At 37.9% G+C, this 19,353-nt stretch overlaps 1 long non-coding RNA gene across 1 annotated transcript in view; it reads right to left on the bottom strand.

Moving 5' to 3' along the window:
- LOC141445894 (uncharacterized) overlaps positions 1-19,353 on the bottom strand; it is a 253,960-nt gene that overhangs the window by 186,938 nt on the left and 47,669 nt on the right. The gene's annotated exons all lie outside the window — the stretch shown is intronic.

Here is a 19,353-nt window from a genome sequence, read left to right as displayed (position 1 = left end):
TAAATGTACACAGACATTGATATTACTTATTGTTAGGGAAAAATCGATTTAAATTTCCTTTGTATTGTAGCTTGTAATGATAGAGTTCATTTCGTTGATCGGTGATTCATCGGCTTATTTTGTTTTTACCGAGCACACGCGTTTTTGTAGTTTGGCAGCGAACTCGACCTAAGCAGTTTTTGCGTTACCTTGGTCTAGGCTTTAGAACACAGAATTACTCATACAGGAACCCATCTGTTTTTGCCGATCGACTAGAATCTTCAACTATGTGTGAATACGGTTAATGTTTCTGGATCATTTCACCCTCACACCTACGATTAGCCGCAATTTCGGCTACTTTTACCTCACTCACGCTCTTCACTGACTATAAGAGACATGATTTTTCTCCGGCTCGACTCTCTAAATCTAACGATACATACGTTCATTAGTAACAAATCTTGTAATTTCGATCGCCATTTTCTATAAACAGAAGATAAGGGATAATAAGGATTTGAGTTGGATTTTGCCAACTAATACTGATCGATATGCTGCAGTGGTTCGGACAATTTTTTACGAAGATCTCGGCCAATAAAAGCATACATTACAAAATCAATCTTTATAGCTGCTAGTTACCCTCTTGCCCAAACGGAGGCTTGTACCTAGACATATGTCTTGCAGACACACGGTTACAATTCTTAAATTTGCGTCCAAATGACACGCACAAAACCATAGACTACGATAGCAACTATAACGCTCTCGTATTCCAGATAAACAAAAATACATCTGACTTCCTAACCCTAGAAATATGGACTGACGCATCCAGATACAGTTACAAGAAAACAAACTGGAAAAAATTTCAAGATCAGCTCAAAATAACTGCGACCTAAAGATCCACAACAACGTTAACCTAACAAACATGCAAATCGACTTAGTCATAGACGAAACAGAAAAACATATACAAACCACTTTTCAAGAATCTGTACCAAAAATAAAACAAAAAATTCCAGCAAGCCCTGTATCAATAATAAACAAAAAAAAAAAATACAACGAGACAAATGCTATATACTATCCAAAATAAAAAATTCTAAAATACAACTATTCGTACGATAATAGAGAAGACTTAGATTTCCTAAAATACCTTCTACACTAAATAAAATTACAACTAAAAAAAGAATTCACACACTCTATAAATCGATACTGGGAAAACAAAATAAAAAATGTCGAGAACTATTAAACAGAATTATTATCTCTGAAACAAATAAACTCAAAAATGAAACAGAGTAAGACATATCGCTAAATAAGACAGTCTCCATATTTTCTAATGAAAACACCTCTGACAATCCCAAACAACTGAACAGAAATAAACTACTTTACAGATTATAATAAATTAAAAATAATCTTCTTCAAATTAAACAATAAAAAATTCTCCAGTTTCGACGGCATCTCGGACATTCTGCTCAAACGCTTACCCAACAAAATAAAATGGTATTAAACAGTGCTCTTTAATAATACGCTAAATGACGCGCACTTTCCCAGGAAATGGAAAACAGGTCAATTAATAGCCATCACAAAGAAGAAAAAAAAAAAAAAGAAAATAAAGACGATTCTTCACCCTCAAATCTACGACCTATAAGTCTCTTACCCAACATAAGCAAAGTATTCGAAATAGTCATAAACAACGTCTTAGTCTCCTTTTGCACAAAAAATCACATAATTCCACAAAATCAGTTCGGTTTCTGTCATAAAAATTCCATACTCCACGCAATAAATAAAATAACGTTCGACATCTGTTGGGCTCTCAACGCAAAGCAAGGAGTACCCGCCTGCTTAATAGATCTCGAAAAAGCATTCGACACAGTATAGGTCTTAGGCCTTATATACAAAATGAGTAAGAAAAACTTTCCGAAATATCTAATCAAAATAGTCTGGAACATGATAATTATTAAAACCTTTGTAATGACCGATGGTTCGCATACATCAAGCAAAGAATTTTTTATAGAATACAGTTTACAACAAGGAACAGTAAATTCTCTCCTACTTTTCAATATTTACAATAGCGACTTACTAAACCTCGTTAATCTCAATACATCCACCCATACACGCTCTATAACTTTCGCCGATGACTTAATCATCCACGTAACAGGTCGCAAAATCAAAATAATAGGAACAGAGCTCCAAGAACATTTTTGAAAAAATTAATGATTTTAACCATACATGGAAATTACAAATTAATGCGAAACCATACTCCTTAAACCCAAATTAAATGATCTCGGCCCACTAGAAAGAGAACATTCTGAAAAATTTCAATTAAGAGAAAAAGAAAAAAAAGAATAAAGGGGAACTCATTCCGCACAAAAATTTTGTAAAATACTTAGGCGTAAATGTTGACGACAAATTAAGCTTCAAACAGCGCATCGAAATTCAACTTGTAAGCAAAGCGCTTTGGAAAACAGAAAGATTATTCTATTCGAAACATCTGAACAGCAGTTTAAAAATCCTCTGTTACCAGACACTAGTTAGACCGATCATAACGTACGGCTGTCCAATATGGTATCCGAGAATAGTGATTTCAAAAATACATTAAAAATAGAAAAATCTACTATTTAGCCAACATACATTGCATTGACCGTCACATCCTAAAACTGGCAAGAAATCGTTTCGCTCAAGCCGCAAAGATAAAAGAAAACAGTTTAATATTCAGTTGTCTATTTCTAAACGAATTATATCACAAAAATACACTCAAAGCAAGCTTTATCCTTCCACAAGCATTCTTACAACTAGATGAAAAAAGTTACCTCCAAGATCGAAACAATATACCCATAATTTACAACATAAAAAGAAAAATAGGAATTAAAACGATACTTCAACAAGAAAATTAAAAATTTAAATGATCGCGCTCGTTTATTTATACTGGTCGGGGGAGAGATGGAAGATTCAAATTCGTTTTTATTCGACGGTTGCACGTAGCGGCGACATTGTTTTGTCCGTTTATTTATTATTACTTTATGTGTATCCTAACGATATTGATACTCCGAGGCAAAACAACAACATGATTTGAATTGTCCTCTAGCTCATGTGCCGCTACAAAGGTATTGGTGGATAAAAATCATAAAAAAAGAGAACCGTAGAATGTCACCAGTGTTCATTCTCTCTTCTTGTAAAATAAAAAGATAAAGATTTCACAGATCAATTTAAATTCCTCGAGGCCGTCCTTCCAAACTAGGATGTTTGGTTGGACGCACCTCCCCTGACCTACAAGGTGATGCAGGTGTGCTCACGGGACACGGGTGCTTCGGTGAGTATCTGCACCGAATCGGGAAAGAGGCGACCGCGCATTGCCACCACTGCGATGCAGGTGTGGTTTCGGCACAGCACACGCTGGAACATTGCCCGGCGTGGGTGACGCCGCGCCACTCTCTCACCGTGGAAATAGGATACGACCTCTCGCCGCCGGCGATTCTTGAGGCATTGCTGACGAGCGAGAGGGATAGGAAGGCCGTAGCCTCCTTCTGCGAGCTAGTTATGCTGCGGAAGGAGGCGGCGGAGCGGGTGAGGGAGCGGGATTCACATTCCGAGAGGATCGGCCGACGAGAGCGCAGCGGTGCCCATGGACGCGTCTACACGGGCCGCGCGAGGGCCACCGCGACCTCCGATGGGGGTTGAAATTAGATGCTGGACTCTCCAGCACCCGGGGGCTACCAAGCAGTCCGGTTGGGGATCCGGATGGGATTCCCGGGGATGGAACGCGACGTGACATGGCAGAACACCGCGCCATTTACGGACAGATTGTTGTGCGCGGGGTAGAGGGGCTGATGTGTCGCCTCAACGGTTCCCGGGCACCCCTCGATCGCAGGAGGGGCGGTCATCGTGGAAGTTTTGGTCGGTTGGAGTCCGACACTACCACGCCGCTCTTCCCCTTAGAAGCGGCGGGTTTCCGTGCGGATTTCCTCCAAGGAAAAAAAAAGATCAGTTTAAATAGGAGTAGACTGGCCCAGGAATTGATATATCAGTATGCTTGCGAATGTAAAGTAAATGTAGTTTTTATCTCAGAAGCATACCAACAGCAAGCATACTGATACAAGGCATCAGTATGGATTACACTATTTAAAAAAAAACACCGGGAGGAAAATAGCCTGGTTAAAAGTAATGGGCTGGTAGGAATTTGCATCAATGGGACATTCTGCGTTAGCGGATATTGTTCACCTAATGTGTTCGACGAACAATGCAATATATACTTGAATGAATTGGACTCAATGCTTCAAACAACAAAGGGGAGCCACCCCACGATGATTATTGCAGAAAACTTTAATGATAAGTCCATCGCGTGGAGTGGTACTAAAATGGAACGTAGGGGAACATATCTGTTAAATGCGCTAATAAAAAATGGAATTGTATCCATCAGGATACATAAAAAGTACACATTTTATTAGAACAGGATAACCAACTTCTCTGACATAATAAACACAGATAGGGGACTTGCTAATAAACACAACGTAAGCAAGATACCGAATGTATATGAATGATAATTTTAAATATTCAACGAAGGGAATAGACCCCGAAAATTTTATTTTAACCTTTGACGGAAACCTTAATAATTTATTTATACAAAGTTGGAATAACGAAGAGACACACGGAGACGATTTCCAAAAAAGTATGAAAATAACATGTGCCTTTAAATTAAAAAGGACGTATCCCCCTAATGGAAAAAGGAGCGCCAATTATTGGTGGATTGAAGGGTTAAAGAAACTCAGAACAGAAGTCCTTAGGAAAAGAAAAGTAGCCCAGAAGACTAAAAATAGAAGAAAAGGAAACGCGAACTAATTGGCGCAGGAATATAAAATGAATTGAGTAGTCACTCTCCAAAAACAAAGGAAGAGCATGGAAGGACTTCTGCGCCACCCTTGATCTGGACCCATAGAAGAGGCCTTATCGGGCTTACTATATCCAAAATAGTCCGAGAAGTCTCAAAAGACGGCTTCCATATCAAGGTGCAAATGATCCTGAAACGAACTCTTCCAAACGACATCGAATACTCAGGCACGCGTACAACAAGAAAATTATATACAGACTAACGAAATGGTGTCTGTATTGTCGAAATTCTGGATGAAGACCTGATGATGGCAAAAAAAAGTCCTAACAAAGCAGTTGGTATCGACGGAGTATCAGCGTTAATCGTGATTACCATGCTTAACGCAATTAATAAGTCGGGTAAGATCCCAACGATATGGATGACGGCGAGTGTGGTTCTTCTACCGAAACCGAGGAAAAATCCTATACTCCCATCGTCATTTCGACTTATCAGAGTGATATGGTTGACATGGAAGAGGTTGGGATCTATACTCTTTTCGATTAAGATCTTAAATGTATGCTCCTCTACTGCTTATAGAACCGTCTCCCACGCAGCAGTATGTGTGCTTATGGTAACAATGCCGGTATAGTTGAAAGCCGAGCTTCGTGGGAAAATTTATGAGCTACTAAAGATAAGACGGCAAGAACACTATACACTCGCTCAATAATAATAGGCGCAATAAATATGAATAATGAAAGACGCAGAAGAGTAAAGAAACAGGCGGAAGAAAAATGGAAAGAGGAGTGGCTCCACTACCGTGAGGACAATTGGATGAGGAGATTGATCAATAATCCTTGCATTTTGAAAGGTAAAAAATACAACATCGATCACTATACCATGCAGATCTCGTGTAGACATGGGATCTTTAATTCATATCGAAAGGTAATTAACACAGAATCTCACTTAAGATGCTAGGACTGCAATACGAAGTACGATGATGCAGAGCATGTCCTCTTAAATTGGATATACGAAAGGATATGATTGGAAAGACACGTAGGCGAAGTATTGGCAACCAATAATATCATCAAATTGGTTGTCAAGAAGGAAGAATATTTGGTAGACTTTCAGGAACTATGTCAAAAAAATAATGAAAGCTAGGCAAGCCCATGAAAAAGAAATCAAAATGGGGAGTGGAAATAGAGAAAGAAGAGAATAAAGAAAATATGCTGAGACACAGAAAACAGAATATTCTGAAAACAGAAAAGAACTACGAAGTAGTAATTAAAAGACTACACCCAAGAACAAACACTAAAAGTATATGTGAGGAACTAACAAAAATCGGGCACCAAGTAAAAACAATAAATAATATAACCAGATACAATACAAAACAGCCATTGCCACTGTTTCTAATAGAACTTGAACTCAAAACTAATAACAAAGAAATCTTTGACATTAAAAAGATCCTAAACACAATAGTAACAATTAAACTACCTCGTTATAAGAAGGACATACCGCAATGCATATGGTGTTAACAATACGGACACACAAAAAACTACTGCAACAGAAACCTGACATGTGTCTAATGTGCAAAAAACAACACAACAACAAACTGTCCATTCACAGGAAAGATAGACGAATTAAAATGCTATAACTGTAATGTAAACCATCCAGCGAGCTATAAAGGCTGCGAAGTCTGAAAACAACTAAAACGTAAACTGTTTGCATCGCTTCTAAGCAGAACATATAGCAACTATACTTCACAACAAGAAATTGCAGAATCAGAACCTACACTAAATATACAAAACATATCGAACTTAACCATAGAAGCATCAACACCTTTGATAGCCGAAGTTATGTACAAATAACTAACCAATCGCCACTGTTACGACCGTTCGCGGAGAGACGCAATCGCGAGGAAAACGCGTCAGCGAGAGGCGCAAATTCTCGCTACGATTCAGATAATCGACGCCGCGAATTAGTCGTTCCTCTGTTTCGTTAAGATAACAGAGTTAGTTCAATGAATTTAAGACTGTATTAACAGGATTAATATAAACTTGTATATTTAACAATAATTGATATAATAATAATGTCACAAATTATTTAGCGATAAATACAGTTAATTCGAAATACAGTGTTACAGAAATTCGACCCGACTTTGTGATATCTCTCAATATATTCGTTAAACTTAGCGACTTCAATTTTATTCGTCAGAACTCTCGATGTATGCTGTTAGAATCTTCAAATGAGACTGATTGCCCTTCGATCATTTCTTTCTCTTCTCTGGGAGACGACCCCCACTACGCTCGGGTCACGCCACCGTTCGCGCCTATGATCACGTATGCCACCTTCTTTGTATGGATGAAATAACGGATCGAAATCGACGTTTCTGGAACTTCCGTCGGGCAGATAAGACGATTTGTCTGCGACACTGTAGTACCGCGAGCGACGGTTAGAAATACGACCTATAGCCACCCTTCAACAATCAAAACCAAAACAGCAACAGTACCGACGCTGAAGGAGTGACACTGGGAAGTCATGTGAGAGGAATTCGGTGCAGTGGGTTGCGATCACATTTTAAGAGGGACCATGATAAAATAATGAAAGCAAGATAAACACAAGAAACACGACTTTACGAGAAGGTGAAGACTAAAGGGAAAATGCTGTCTGGATTTAACTTGCTCAGAGATATTCATCATACATATTCATTATGCCACTGAATAATGCCTCGTCGCTGAATATTTTCGCGGGAATGTTAAAATCGTATTGCATATTGCTAAGCAACCATCTACAAAAATTCTTTCTTTTCTAAAAAGCTTTTACTCTTAATTTTTGTTACACCATAAGAGTGTAGCTTTTCTTTCTTGAATATTGTTCATACGATGATGTCCATGCTCACAATGCTCACTCTTCCTTCCGCTACAATAATCCTTGTATTTTGCATAGGGTTTTGTTTACACGCTGTAATATTCTATATTCGAGGTCTAGATCATCTTGTTGAATATATCAAGGATTTCAAAGGTTTTGTTGTAATCGTATCTCGTAATTTTTGGTTGATTTTATGTAATACCCTTGCCCTGGATAATAATTCTAATAGTATATTTTTTGCTATGTAAATATCGAGCTTCTGTGCTGCTACATTCTACCACACTGTAATACAAGTGCACATTGGAAATCTTTTCAAATATATATGACATTTTATAATAGACGATGAAAAGACGTCTATGACCATACACGCGCTCTACATATGCAGTATGTACTACACACAATGTATTTTCGTCCAGTCGCGGGGAGATGCGATCGTTTGATGTAGCGCGTCAACGGGAGTCGTAAATTCCCGTTACGATTGCACGAATCGATACCACAAGCAGGGCGATCCCCTTATTTCTTTTGGGATAATAGGAGTGATTAGCTTTTAATATAACTGGAATCCACAGTTATATAATATATATATATTTATTTACACTAGCCTACAATAATTATTGCGTCGACAGAAATTGTTTGACTTCGTCGTGTCGGAAAGCACAGGAATTGATTAATCCGAAGATTGATCGATTTGATGGATAGAACGCCGAGAACTTGACGTTGATATGTATCGATGTTCGATGAATTCGCGATTTTATCCGTTAGCGTTTAAGACGTATGTGGTAGGATTTCTGAAGAAAGACTAACTGCCCTAGGATAAATTTCTTGTCCTCTCGAGGAGACGACCCCCTCGGATCACGCCACCGCTCGCGCCGATGATCACGTATGCCGACTTCTTTGTGTAATTAAAGAACGGATCGAATCGACGTTTCTGGAACTCGCGGTCGGGCGACAACCATGCGCTTGTCGATACATTGTATGCCCCGTCGGGAAGATGAGACGATTCGTGTATGACGCTAGAGGACCACGAGAGACGGTTAGAAACACGATCCATATCAAGCTTCGCGACGTAACACACAATACACCTAACTCACTAAACAATAATTATTACACTCGAGACGCTAAATAACACATAAAACAAATGAAAAATACAAAAGTTTAAAAGCTAAAGAGTAAAAAATTTTGAAAGCGTCTACAAAAAAATTACTTCATATTTACCCACTTCGTGTTTACCCACGTCTCCGAACGTGGGTTTTCTTTTTTTTTGACTTTAGAAATGAATCTGTTTCTTTCAAAATTGTTCTAGTTCTTTGTTCTAAATGATTAAAACATGGCAATATGAGGATATGATGAAGAGTTTTCATTCATTAAAAAAAGGGGAAATTTGCGATATTCTTGCGAAATTACGCACAGCAGTTAAAATATTTGTGAAGATCCTTCTAACAGCAAAGATATGGTATCGAGAACAAAACTAGCTACTCACCAGATGTGTTTTAAAAACGTCCAAACCTCTTTTGTACATACATATATATTTATTTATTTATCCACACACACACGTACGAAAATATCTACAAATTACTTCGTATTTACCCACTTCGTGTTTACCCACGTTCCAGAACGTGGGTTTCTTTTTGGCTTTAGAAATGAATCTGCTTTTTTCAATCTGTTTCTTATTCTAATTCCTTGTTCAAAAATAATTGAAACATGCCAATATAATGATGAGGAGTATTCATTCAGAAAGAAGAATTTGTAATATTCTTGCGAAATTACGCAGCAACAGTCAAAATATTTGCCAAGATCCCTCTAACAGCAAAGGTTTGTTATCGAGAAAAAAACTGGCTATTCACCTTTCGCTTCCCCGTCGACTGCCCCAGCGAAGAATTCAAAATAAGATGGAGTCGACCGAACCGACCGTGAAGGATGTGGTTTGGGGGAAGTCATGGAGGCAGATTCTTCGCCAACATGAGCAAACTCCTCTAAGCTAACCTAAACCGCTCCCGCCGAGCGCAGGACCTAACATTCCAGTCTGGTGTTGCGGGAGGTCGGCCTGGCGGTGGCGCTGTTGGAATTAAAATCGTAAGGCAAGGAATTGAGAACTATTATATTATATACAACGACACTGTCACGGACGAGTTCAGTTTCAATATGATTTTTATGGTCCTTGATTGACGGAGTCTATCTATACGATTTGACTTCAAAACAGTTGAAATATGCATGTACATGTACAGATGTATAACATACTAGTGGTACAATTATTAATTATTATTAAGTATATAATAAGTACTTGTAACTGCAATGAAATAGCCTCATTATATAATTTTCTTCATAATTCTTTTTCAAAGCTTATCCTTCTTTAGCATTATCTTCGCACATTTTAATAAAAACTATAACTTTTATTTATATATTCATATGTGATAAAGTAACAAGACAGATTCTTCTATTAATAAAGAAATATACTTTTGTACTTCTTTTGACATTTTTCATGTGAATTATAATTTTCATTTTAAATAACATAAAAAAAGGGATGTGGAAAGAATGATTTTTAAAAAAGAATCTGGTTGTAACAAATTTTTCTTTCTTGATTAACAAAATTGCGGGGAAGAAAAATTCGGGTTACTAGGAACAGTTAGGGCATATTTTCGTTACATATATTTACTGATTAATTAAAATAATTGAATTAAATTTTTGCTGATATTTGACTGGCGTAGAAACGCACGTTTTTTGGGCCTTATGTATATGACGTCACCTTAATCCTTGTACAAGGTTAGGTGTGATCGAATCACTGAGCCTTCTCAATATGGTCTGACTTTAAGGGGAAATACACGTCACGTATATATATTCGTGCGCAGGATAGCAGGATAGTTAGCTACGAAAAAAAGAGAAGTTAAGATTTTCGGCAACAGCGCCACATGGTTGAAATCGCTTAAACTCTACGTAGCTGCTGTTCGAGCGAAGCAGTCCTTTGTAGGATTCGATGGCGATAGGACTTGTAAATCGCTCATGTGAAATAATTAATTTGCGAGTTAGTAATTTGCGTTCGGATAAGTAAAAATGTTATCTTAGAACTAATTGTATCGTTTCTATTGTTCATTATATTGTACAAACAATCATGTTCGTTTTTATTCATTCCTTTTTCATTCAACTTTATTTGGTCTTATCTGGATAAAGATACCCATTATTTTGTTCGTCACATGGAATCAACGCAGCATCCTCATTGTCCTTCGTGTAAGAGTAAATCATCTCGAATTTCGAAACACATTTGAATTCTCGAATAACATTATTTCTTTCGCATTAGATTCTCCACCGGGAAATATCAACTCAAACAGTTGAGTAGAATGCTGCCCAACCTCAAGGAAAAAAGTAAGCAACTCTCAGCTCCCTATGTAGAGGTCCAGGATGGATCTCTTAGGCCAAGATTAGCCATAATGAACTTGATCATCCTCTTTCCTGCTGATGTCAGAGAGGTTGTAAAGGAAACAGAACTATACCGTGGAGAAGTTGTCCAGAGGGGGTACTTATGCCATACTTTAGTATGCCAATAACAAATCCAATGAGTCGCACAATCCAAAAACTTCCATTGCAAAGACTGCCGAAATTTCGCGATGATTTTGATAAATACAAACACTTCGCGGATTTATTTGAAACGCCAATGATAGAGTACGAATCTATAAAGAACAAAATGCATTTACAGTATTTGATTACGTCTCCCGAGAATGAAGCATGTGCGACAGTTTCTGACCTCAGTGTAACGATAATTTTAAAATCACATGGAAAACGTTGAAGGAGAAATACGAAAACAAAGGAGTTTTGATTTCGACGCTGTTAAGCTGTACAAGCTGTTCAGGTTGATCACGCTAAGTTCAAACAAACGTCTTTATTGCGCAGCTTTGATTGTAAAGTTAATGAGGCCAGTCCGATTTTAATTCATTTATTCACGCGGAAATTTGACGCGGGGTTAGATGAGGAATAGATGCACATGGAAACTATGAAATATCCGACGTGCGAATAACTAGAAGAGTTCCTAGTTGTTGTTGATCAGAAAAAAGCAAAGGATCTTTCACTGTAAAAAAGCCAGCAGAAAGTAACTTCGCTTATGGTTTTTAAGGCGTTGTCTTCTTCGTTGTTAAAGCGGGGCAGCTTTGTATTGACTATTTCGTGAACCGTTACAATGTTAGAAAGTGTACAGGCAAGCGGACCTATCGGGTATGTGGTGCAAAGCACCATACCTTATTGCACTAGAGGACAGTGATAGAAAATTCCACAAAAGCCAGGCAGGGCCATTTTTCTAAAAAAGGAAAAGATTCGAACAAACAATCTTTTCTGATTTTATCACCGGCGGAAAAGAAGGAAAAAGAAGATTTGGTCACGTCTGGCCAACTGCACTTCGACGACGAATGTCTCGATGAATGTTAAGACGTCGATTGATTTAAGGAATATGATTGCTTTTCGCAAGGGTTTCGTTCGTGTACGTCACGAACGCCATGTGAATATGCTGGTATTATTATGATGCTGTGTTAATATTAAAACCGATGTTTTCGACCATCGTGTTATTTATAAAGATAACGGATTATTATCGTTTGAGGGAAGTGATATCGCGGACCCAAACTTTGCATTGAATCGTCATATCGAAGCATTGATAGTCGAAATAACTTTGGCGGAGTAGATGCGTCGCTTTAACGGTGTAGAATACCATGTTCGGTTGAATCCTTCCCAGGTGATTGGTCAACCACTTGCTACAGCCCGCATCCATGTGAGTTTTTGTAGGACATCCGATACTCTTAACATAATCATCCGTCAATTCTAGGAAATGGAATCGATTTCCGCGGAATTCCTCCCTACTTGTGAGGATGAGGGAAAAGACAGGCATTTCGCGAGCACCTAGAAACGTAATGCGACTGGTTATTTCGTCATTCAGTTTTTTCTTAATAGATCAGGTTTTCGTTGTTACCGCGAATTTTCGCGAAAATTCGGTAACGATGAGGAATTCCGACGCAAGGAATTCGTAATTCATTTTTACTTATAATTACTCGGCCAATATAGACTAACACGCGTTCGTTCATTTTTTGATAAGTTATAGCCATTTCTTCGTAGTATGGATCGATGTTGTGACACAAATAGAATACGTCTTTAAGACGATTGCACAGTTCCGCAAACGTATCGAAATCTTGGACGCGGTATAAGCGCAACCGCGAAACTTGTTTGCTATTAGTTTCGTTAAGGTTCGTTTTCACGAGGCGGCAAAATATCGCGAACTCAGTAGCAGGCCCGGCTGAACGAGGGAACAGAGTTTATGGTTTCTTTCAACGAAAAAGTTAAGATTTCGATCTAAGAAGTGAATTGGTGCGAGGCTTGAGGTGTGTGCGCATTTTCTTGTAAAGCGCTAGCTTTGTCGCAATGAAATTCATTGTGTTCGGGTCCGAGATACTTGACGCGGAGACTTTTGAATTCGTTGCGCATTTGTTCGAGATCCATTAGCGCGTTTTGGCTTTCTGCCACTTCTTTTCCAAATTGTTAACGTTTCTGATCGAAAGCGCGCTGCTCCTCGCAAACTCTTTCTTTCTTTTTTCTATTAATTGCTGCTGGAGTGTCAAAATATCGTTTCGCTTGCAGCTGTGTCTGCGGAATGGTTCTTGCTGTTGTAATAAATTTCAAGTAAGCATAATGCAAGATATCAGTTATCAAAAACAGAAAATCAGTTATATATGGGAATAGAACTACGCTTGCTTTTTTCGAAGCAATTTCGACATAAAATCGTCAGGCGAAAACGCATGGTTCCCTTTTTCAGCGATCGCGTCTTATTGTTCTCGACTAATTATACTTCTAACAATAGCTAGGTAACGAGTGACATTAAATTGTAGTCAAGCATATATGTCACACTGATGCCATTCTATATTCTTGCGAGCGCTGGTTCCATGTTAAATGGAGAACCCCGCGTGTTCCAAATTACATATACCCATAACGCGTATGTGTAAGCTCCCAATTGACTAAAGATCAATGGTAAAGGCACGGTAAATGATATGCATAACTTCGTTGCTTCGCATGAAATCCATTGCTTCATTCTTAATTCTATTTGGGATGTTACTTGTGTATCATAACTGTTACGACCGTTCGCGGAGAGACGCGGTCGCGAGGAAAACGCGTCAGCAAGAGGCGTAAATTCTCGCTACGATTCGACAATCGACGCCGCGAAGTAGTCGTTCCCCTTGTTTCGGTTAAGATAACAGGGGTGGTTGATTGAATTTAACACTGGGTTAACAGATTAATAAATAGCGTGTATATTCAACAACAAATCGTAATAACAATAAGAGCGTCCCAAATTATTTGGCGATGGATACAATTAATGCGTTACAGAATTCGACTCGACTTTTGTTATTTCTCTATATTCAAAGCGGCTTTGTTCGTCAAGGCTCTCGATGCGTGCCGTATGAATTTGTAAAGGAGACTTTTCAGATGCGACTGTACGGTTACAGTTTTTTTTTTTTTTTTTTTTTTTTTATTTGTTTTATTAAATTTTTACAATTTGTCCAGAAGGACATTTGGTAAAATGTTATAGCTTAGAGAATAAAAGAATAAAAAATAAAAAAAAATAAAAATAAATAGAAATAAATAAAATATAGCATGTGGATGGTTACCCCCAGCGGGGTTCCATCTTCTAGGTTTCCTATTGCATCTCTATTTCGAGGTCTGCGGGATGCTTCCTCTTCAGTCTTCTTTCTATTTTGGTTTTATTTGTTTCAGCAGCCAGCTGGTTTGGGTGTGCTGCAAGTCTTTCTTTGTACTTTTTTGCGTATCTAGCGATTTCCTCTTTGACTGTTGGAATTTTTAGATCTTTTCGTAGGTCTTCATTTCTGACGTACCATGGAGCGTTAACTATTGTCCTTAAGATTTTTGCTTGCTCTATTTCTATTTTGCTTATGTGACTCATTGCTGCCGTCCCCCATAATGGGACTCCGTATGTCCAGATTGGTTTGATTATTGTTTTGTATATATTTAGTTTATTCATTGTGCTTAATTTAGATTTTCTATTGATTAACCAGTACATCTGCTTCCTTTTTGCACTTATTCTGTTTATTATTGATTTTATATGGTGCTTCCATGTAAGGCGTGTGTCTAAATTTATTCCCAGATATTTGACTTGCTTTGTTTGTGCTATGTGGGCGCCGTTCAGTTGAATATCTGGTGTTTTTCCTTTTCTAAGTGTAAATGTTATGTGGTTGCACTTGCTGGTGTTCACTTTTATTTGTTTGTTTTGCAGCCATTTTTCTATTTTTGTAGTGTGTTCTTGTAGTAGTGCGGCGGCCGTTTCTAGATTTGCATGCCTCACTAGTATGGCCGTATCGTCCGCAAACGTCAGTGTTTTACTGTTGACAGTTGTTGGTATATCTGCCGTGTATAGTGTGTATAATATTGGTCCTAAGACGCTTCCTTGCGGTACTCCTGCCTTGACATCCTTAATTTCAGAGTATGCATCATTCATTTTTACTACAAAGGTTCTGTTGTTTAAGTAAGATTTGAGTAGTTTGTAGATTTGTTCTGGAAATTGCTTTTTGATTGTTTGAAGAAGTTTTTCATGATTAACTTTGTCGAATGCTTTTTCGATATCCATAAAGAGTGCTGTGCAGTATTGTTTTGTTTCAAGCGATTGTAAGATATCATTGACGAGTCTATGCATTTGTTCTATTGTGGAGTGTTTATTCCTGAATCCAAATTGATGGTTCGGTATTAGTTTTTCTTTTTCTATTGTTGGTTTTAAGCGGTTATATATTATTTTCTCTAATAATTTGGAAAACGCAGGTAGTAATGATATCGGCCTGTAGGATGCAGTTAAATGTGGGTTTTTGTTTGGTTTGGGTAACATCACTATCTGCGCTATTTTCCATAGTGTAGGAAAGTACTGTATTCTTAGAATTGCGTTAAATATTATCGTTGTTAGTCTTATTGCCTTTGGGGGAAGGTTTTTTAAGATTTTCCCATTGATCAAGTCAAATCCTGGTGCTTTACTTGTCTTTGTTGCCTCAATTAAGTTTGTAACTTCTTGCGCTGTTGTGCTGAGTATGGTGCAGCGTTTATCAGTTGTGTTGCTGGCATTTTCCACTTCTTCATTTGTTTGCCATCCAGGGATGCTGTTATTAATTTCATACGGCGAAAATATATTTTGTAGGTGCTTTGAGAATTCTTCTGCCTGTTCTTCGTTGGTTCTGGCCCATGTGTTGTCCATTTTTCTGATTGCTGGGATTGTTTTTACTGTTTTCTTAATTTTGTTAGTGACTTTCCATAGGGAGTAGTCGGTATTCTCATGCGCGGATAGTGATTCGATGAATTTTGAGAATTCGTTATTATGATGTTCCCTTATTTTATTCTTTAGTTCCTTTGCAAGTTTATTTAGGTTTTTCTTGTTTTCTCGTGTTCTTTTTGCCATTTTGCTTTCGCTTTTCTTTTTTCCCTGATTTTGTCTAGGATATCCTGCGGAATAATTTTTGATTGCCTGCTATTTGTTTCATAGGTGGTGGTTGCCGACGCTGCTTCCTGTATTATTTCTGTTAAAGTTACTACTGCCTGCTCAATGTGTTCAGATGTTTTCAACGGGATATTGCAGTTAATTTTGTTTTCGATTAGCTCTTTGAAAGTTTGGCAATTGGTGGTTTTATTGCAAAGCGACTCTGACTTGTTATAAAGTAGTGGTTTGCTTGTATATTCTAATTGGTGTATGGTCGGAGTTAAGCTCGAGGCTGGTTGTTATTTTTAATTTGCTTACATTTAGTCCTTTTGTTACTGCAAAATCCAACAGGTCAGGTATTTTATTGGGGTCTGTCAGCCAGTACGTTGGTTTTCCCGTAGATAGTACGTTGAGGTTGCTGCTTCTAATGTATTTTTCTAATGTTCTACCTCTCGGCGTGTTAATTCTCAAACCCCATAATGTGTGCTTTGCATTAAAGTCTCCTGCCGCTATATATTTGTCGCCTAAGGATTGGAAGTACTCTTCCCATTTTTTTAGTGTCATTTGGTGTCTCGGAGGGACATATACTGCTGACATCTGGAAGTAATTGTCATTGGTTTGTATTGTGACAGTGGTTGCTTGTAGGTGTTCTTGATTTGTTGGACTATGTAAGTGCTGCTTGATATCATTTTTTATTATTACTGCAGTTCCTCCATGTGCTTTACCCGAGGATGTTTGGTATCGTAGATGGTGTAGTACGGTATTTTCATGTAGTTTTTTTAGAGTGAAATGTGTTTCTGAGACAAGTAGTATATCAATATTATTTTTATACAAAAATATTTTAGTTTCGTGGGCTCGCTGTTGCAAGCCATTGGAGTTCCAGACTGCTATTTTCAAAATGTCCATCTCTATTTTTTACTTAGCAAGTTAGTGAGTAGTTGTAACATGATTGTTGTTTGTTGTGCTTGTTGTCTTAGTATTGTGTTTAGATCACTTACCATTTTTCCTAACATTTCCATACCTTTAATGGATTGTTTGAGCATTTCTTTGATGTCTGTAACGTCTTCGATGTTATTGTTTTCATTCTGATTGATTGCAAGCGTTGGTTTGCTAATGTTTTTAGTTACTTGTGCGTAGCTTCGTTTACCTTGGGGATCTATGTTTCTGCTTGTAGCGTTTAGTTCCTGTTGTGCTTTCAATGTTGTTTCGTTATCCGTTATACTTTGTTGTGGTTGATGGTCATTGTGTGATCTGTTGCGAAGTGGAGGAAACAGTTTACGTTGTATTTGTTTCCTTATTTCACATCCTTTGTAGCTGGCTGGGTGGTTTCCGTTACAATTATAGCATTTAACTTGTTCTATTTTTCCTGTGTATGGGCAGTGTATTGTTAGGTGATTTTTTGCACATTTAACACATGCCGGGCTTCTGTTGCAATAATTTTTTGTGTGTCCGTATTGTTGACACCGCATGCATTGTGGTATATCTTTTTTGTAGCGTGGTGGTTCCACTGTTACAATTGTATTTAGTATTTTTTTGATTTCATAGATTTCCTTGTTATTGGTTCTGGGTTCCAGTTCTATTAAGAATAGTGGCAATGGTTGCTTCGTATCGTATCTTGTCATATTGTTTATTGCTCTTGTTTCATGGCCAATTTTTCCTAATTCTTCACTTAATTTTTTTGTGTTAGTTTTTGGATGTAAACCTCTTATAACTATTTTATAGCTCCTTTCTGTTTTGAGTTGGTACGTGTGGTATATAGCATTTTTTTCCTTTAGTTCATTTATCACTTTCCTATAAACTTCTGGGGTGTTTGTTTGAATTTTTACTTGTTCTAATTTTGTTTGTTTTATTGTGTAGTTATCCTTCCCGACTACATTGTTTAGTCGATCAATAAGCGGGTCTATTATTTGGGCCTCAACAAATATTGGTGGTGGTTTTGATATGTAAGGTGTTTTAGTTGTGGTTTTGCTTGTCGGGTCATTGTCTATTTCTTCCGTTAGTGAGCTGAAGGAGTTTCTTAAAGGTAATTCTTGCAGCCATCGCTGCTTTCCTGTATCTGGGTTTTCTGCAGCATTTGTGCCTGGAATTATTTTACGTTTTTTGCTAGTCTTTGCTAGCTTCCAGTTTTCGTCCTGGTAACTTATTTTGTTGTCGTGTCTGCACTCCTCCTGTCTCCGCTGCTCTTCCATTTCTTCTATTTCCATATCATTTTGGTTGTTATTATTTTGCTGTTGTTGCTGTAAGCCTGGTAAATCTGATGACCCTTTTATGTAATATTTTTCTCCATTGGTTGCAATCTTGATCGTTGATATCTGCTGTTGCATTGTTTGTCACTATCACTATTCGTAGCACTTCTGTGAATCACTTGACTGGAGCACACGTTTGCTTACGCACATCTGTTCGTCAGTCTCGCTCGGGCAACCGAGGCGAACAGATGTGCGTAGGCAAACGTGTGCTCCAGTCAAGTGATTCAGAGAAGTGCTACGAATAGTGTTAGCGACAAACAATGCAACAGCAGATATCAACGATCAAGATTGCAACCAATGGAGAAAAATATTACATAAAAGGGTCATCAGATTTACCAGGCTTACAGCAACAACAGCAAAATCATAACAACCAAAATGATATGGAAATAGAAGAAATGGAAGAGCAGCGGAGGCAGGAGGAGTGCAGACAAGATAACAAAATAAGTTACCAGGACGAAAACTGGAAGCTAGCAAAGACTAGCAAAAAACGTAAAATAATTCCAGACACAAATGCTGCAGGAAACCCAGATACAGGAAAGCAGCGATGGCTGCAAGAATTACCTTTAAGAAACTCCTTCAGCTCACTAACGGAAGAAATAGACAATGACCCGACAAGCAAAACCACAACTAAAACACCTTACATATCAAAACCACCACCAATATTTGTTGAGGCCCAAATAATAGACCCGCTTATTGATCGACTAAACAATGTAGTCGGGAAGGATAACTACACAATAAAACAAACAAAATTAGAACAAGTAAAAATTCAAACAAACACCCCAGAAGTTTATAGGAAAGTGATAAATGAACTAAAGGAAAAAAATGCTATATACCACACGTACCAACTCAAAACAGAAAGGAGCTATAAAATAGTTATAAGAGGTTTACATCCAAAAACTAACACAAAAAAATTAAGTGAAGAATTAGGAAAAATTGGCCATGAAACAAGAGCAATAAACAATATGACAAGATACGATACGAAGCAACCATTGCCACTATTCTTAATAGAACTGGAACCCAGAACCAATAACAAGGAAATC

The sequence above is a fragment of the Bombus fervidus genome, chromosome 15, assembly GCF_041682495.2.
Source record: "Bombus fervidus isolate BK054 chromosome 15, iyBomFerv1, whole genome shotgun sequence".
NCBI lineage: Eukaryota > Metazoa > Arthropoda > Insecta > Hymenoptera > Apidae > Bombus > Bombus fervidus.
This window is presented reverse-complemented; position numbering and strand designations above follow the sequence as displayed.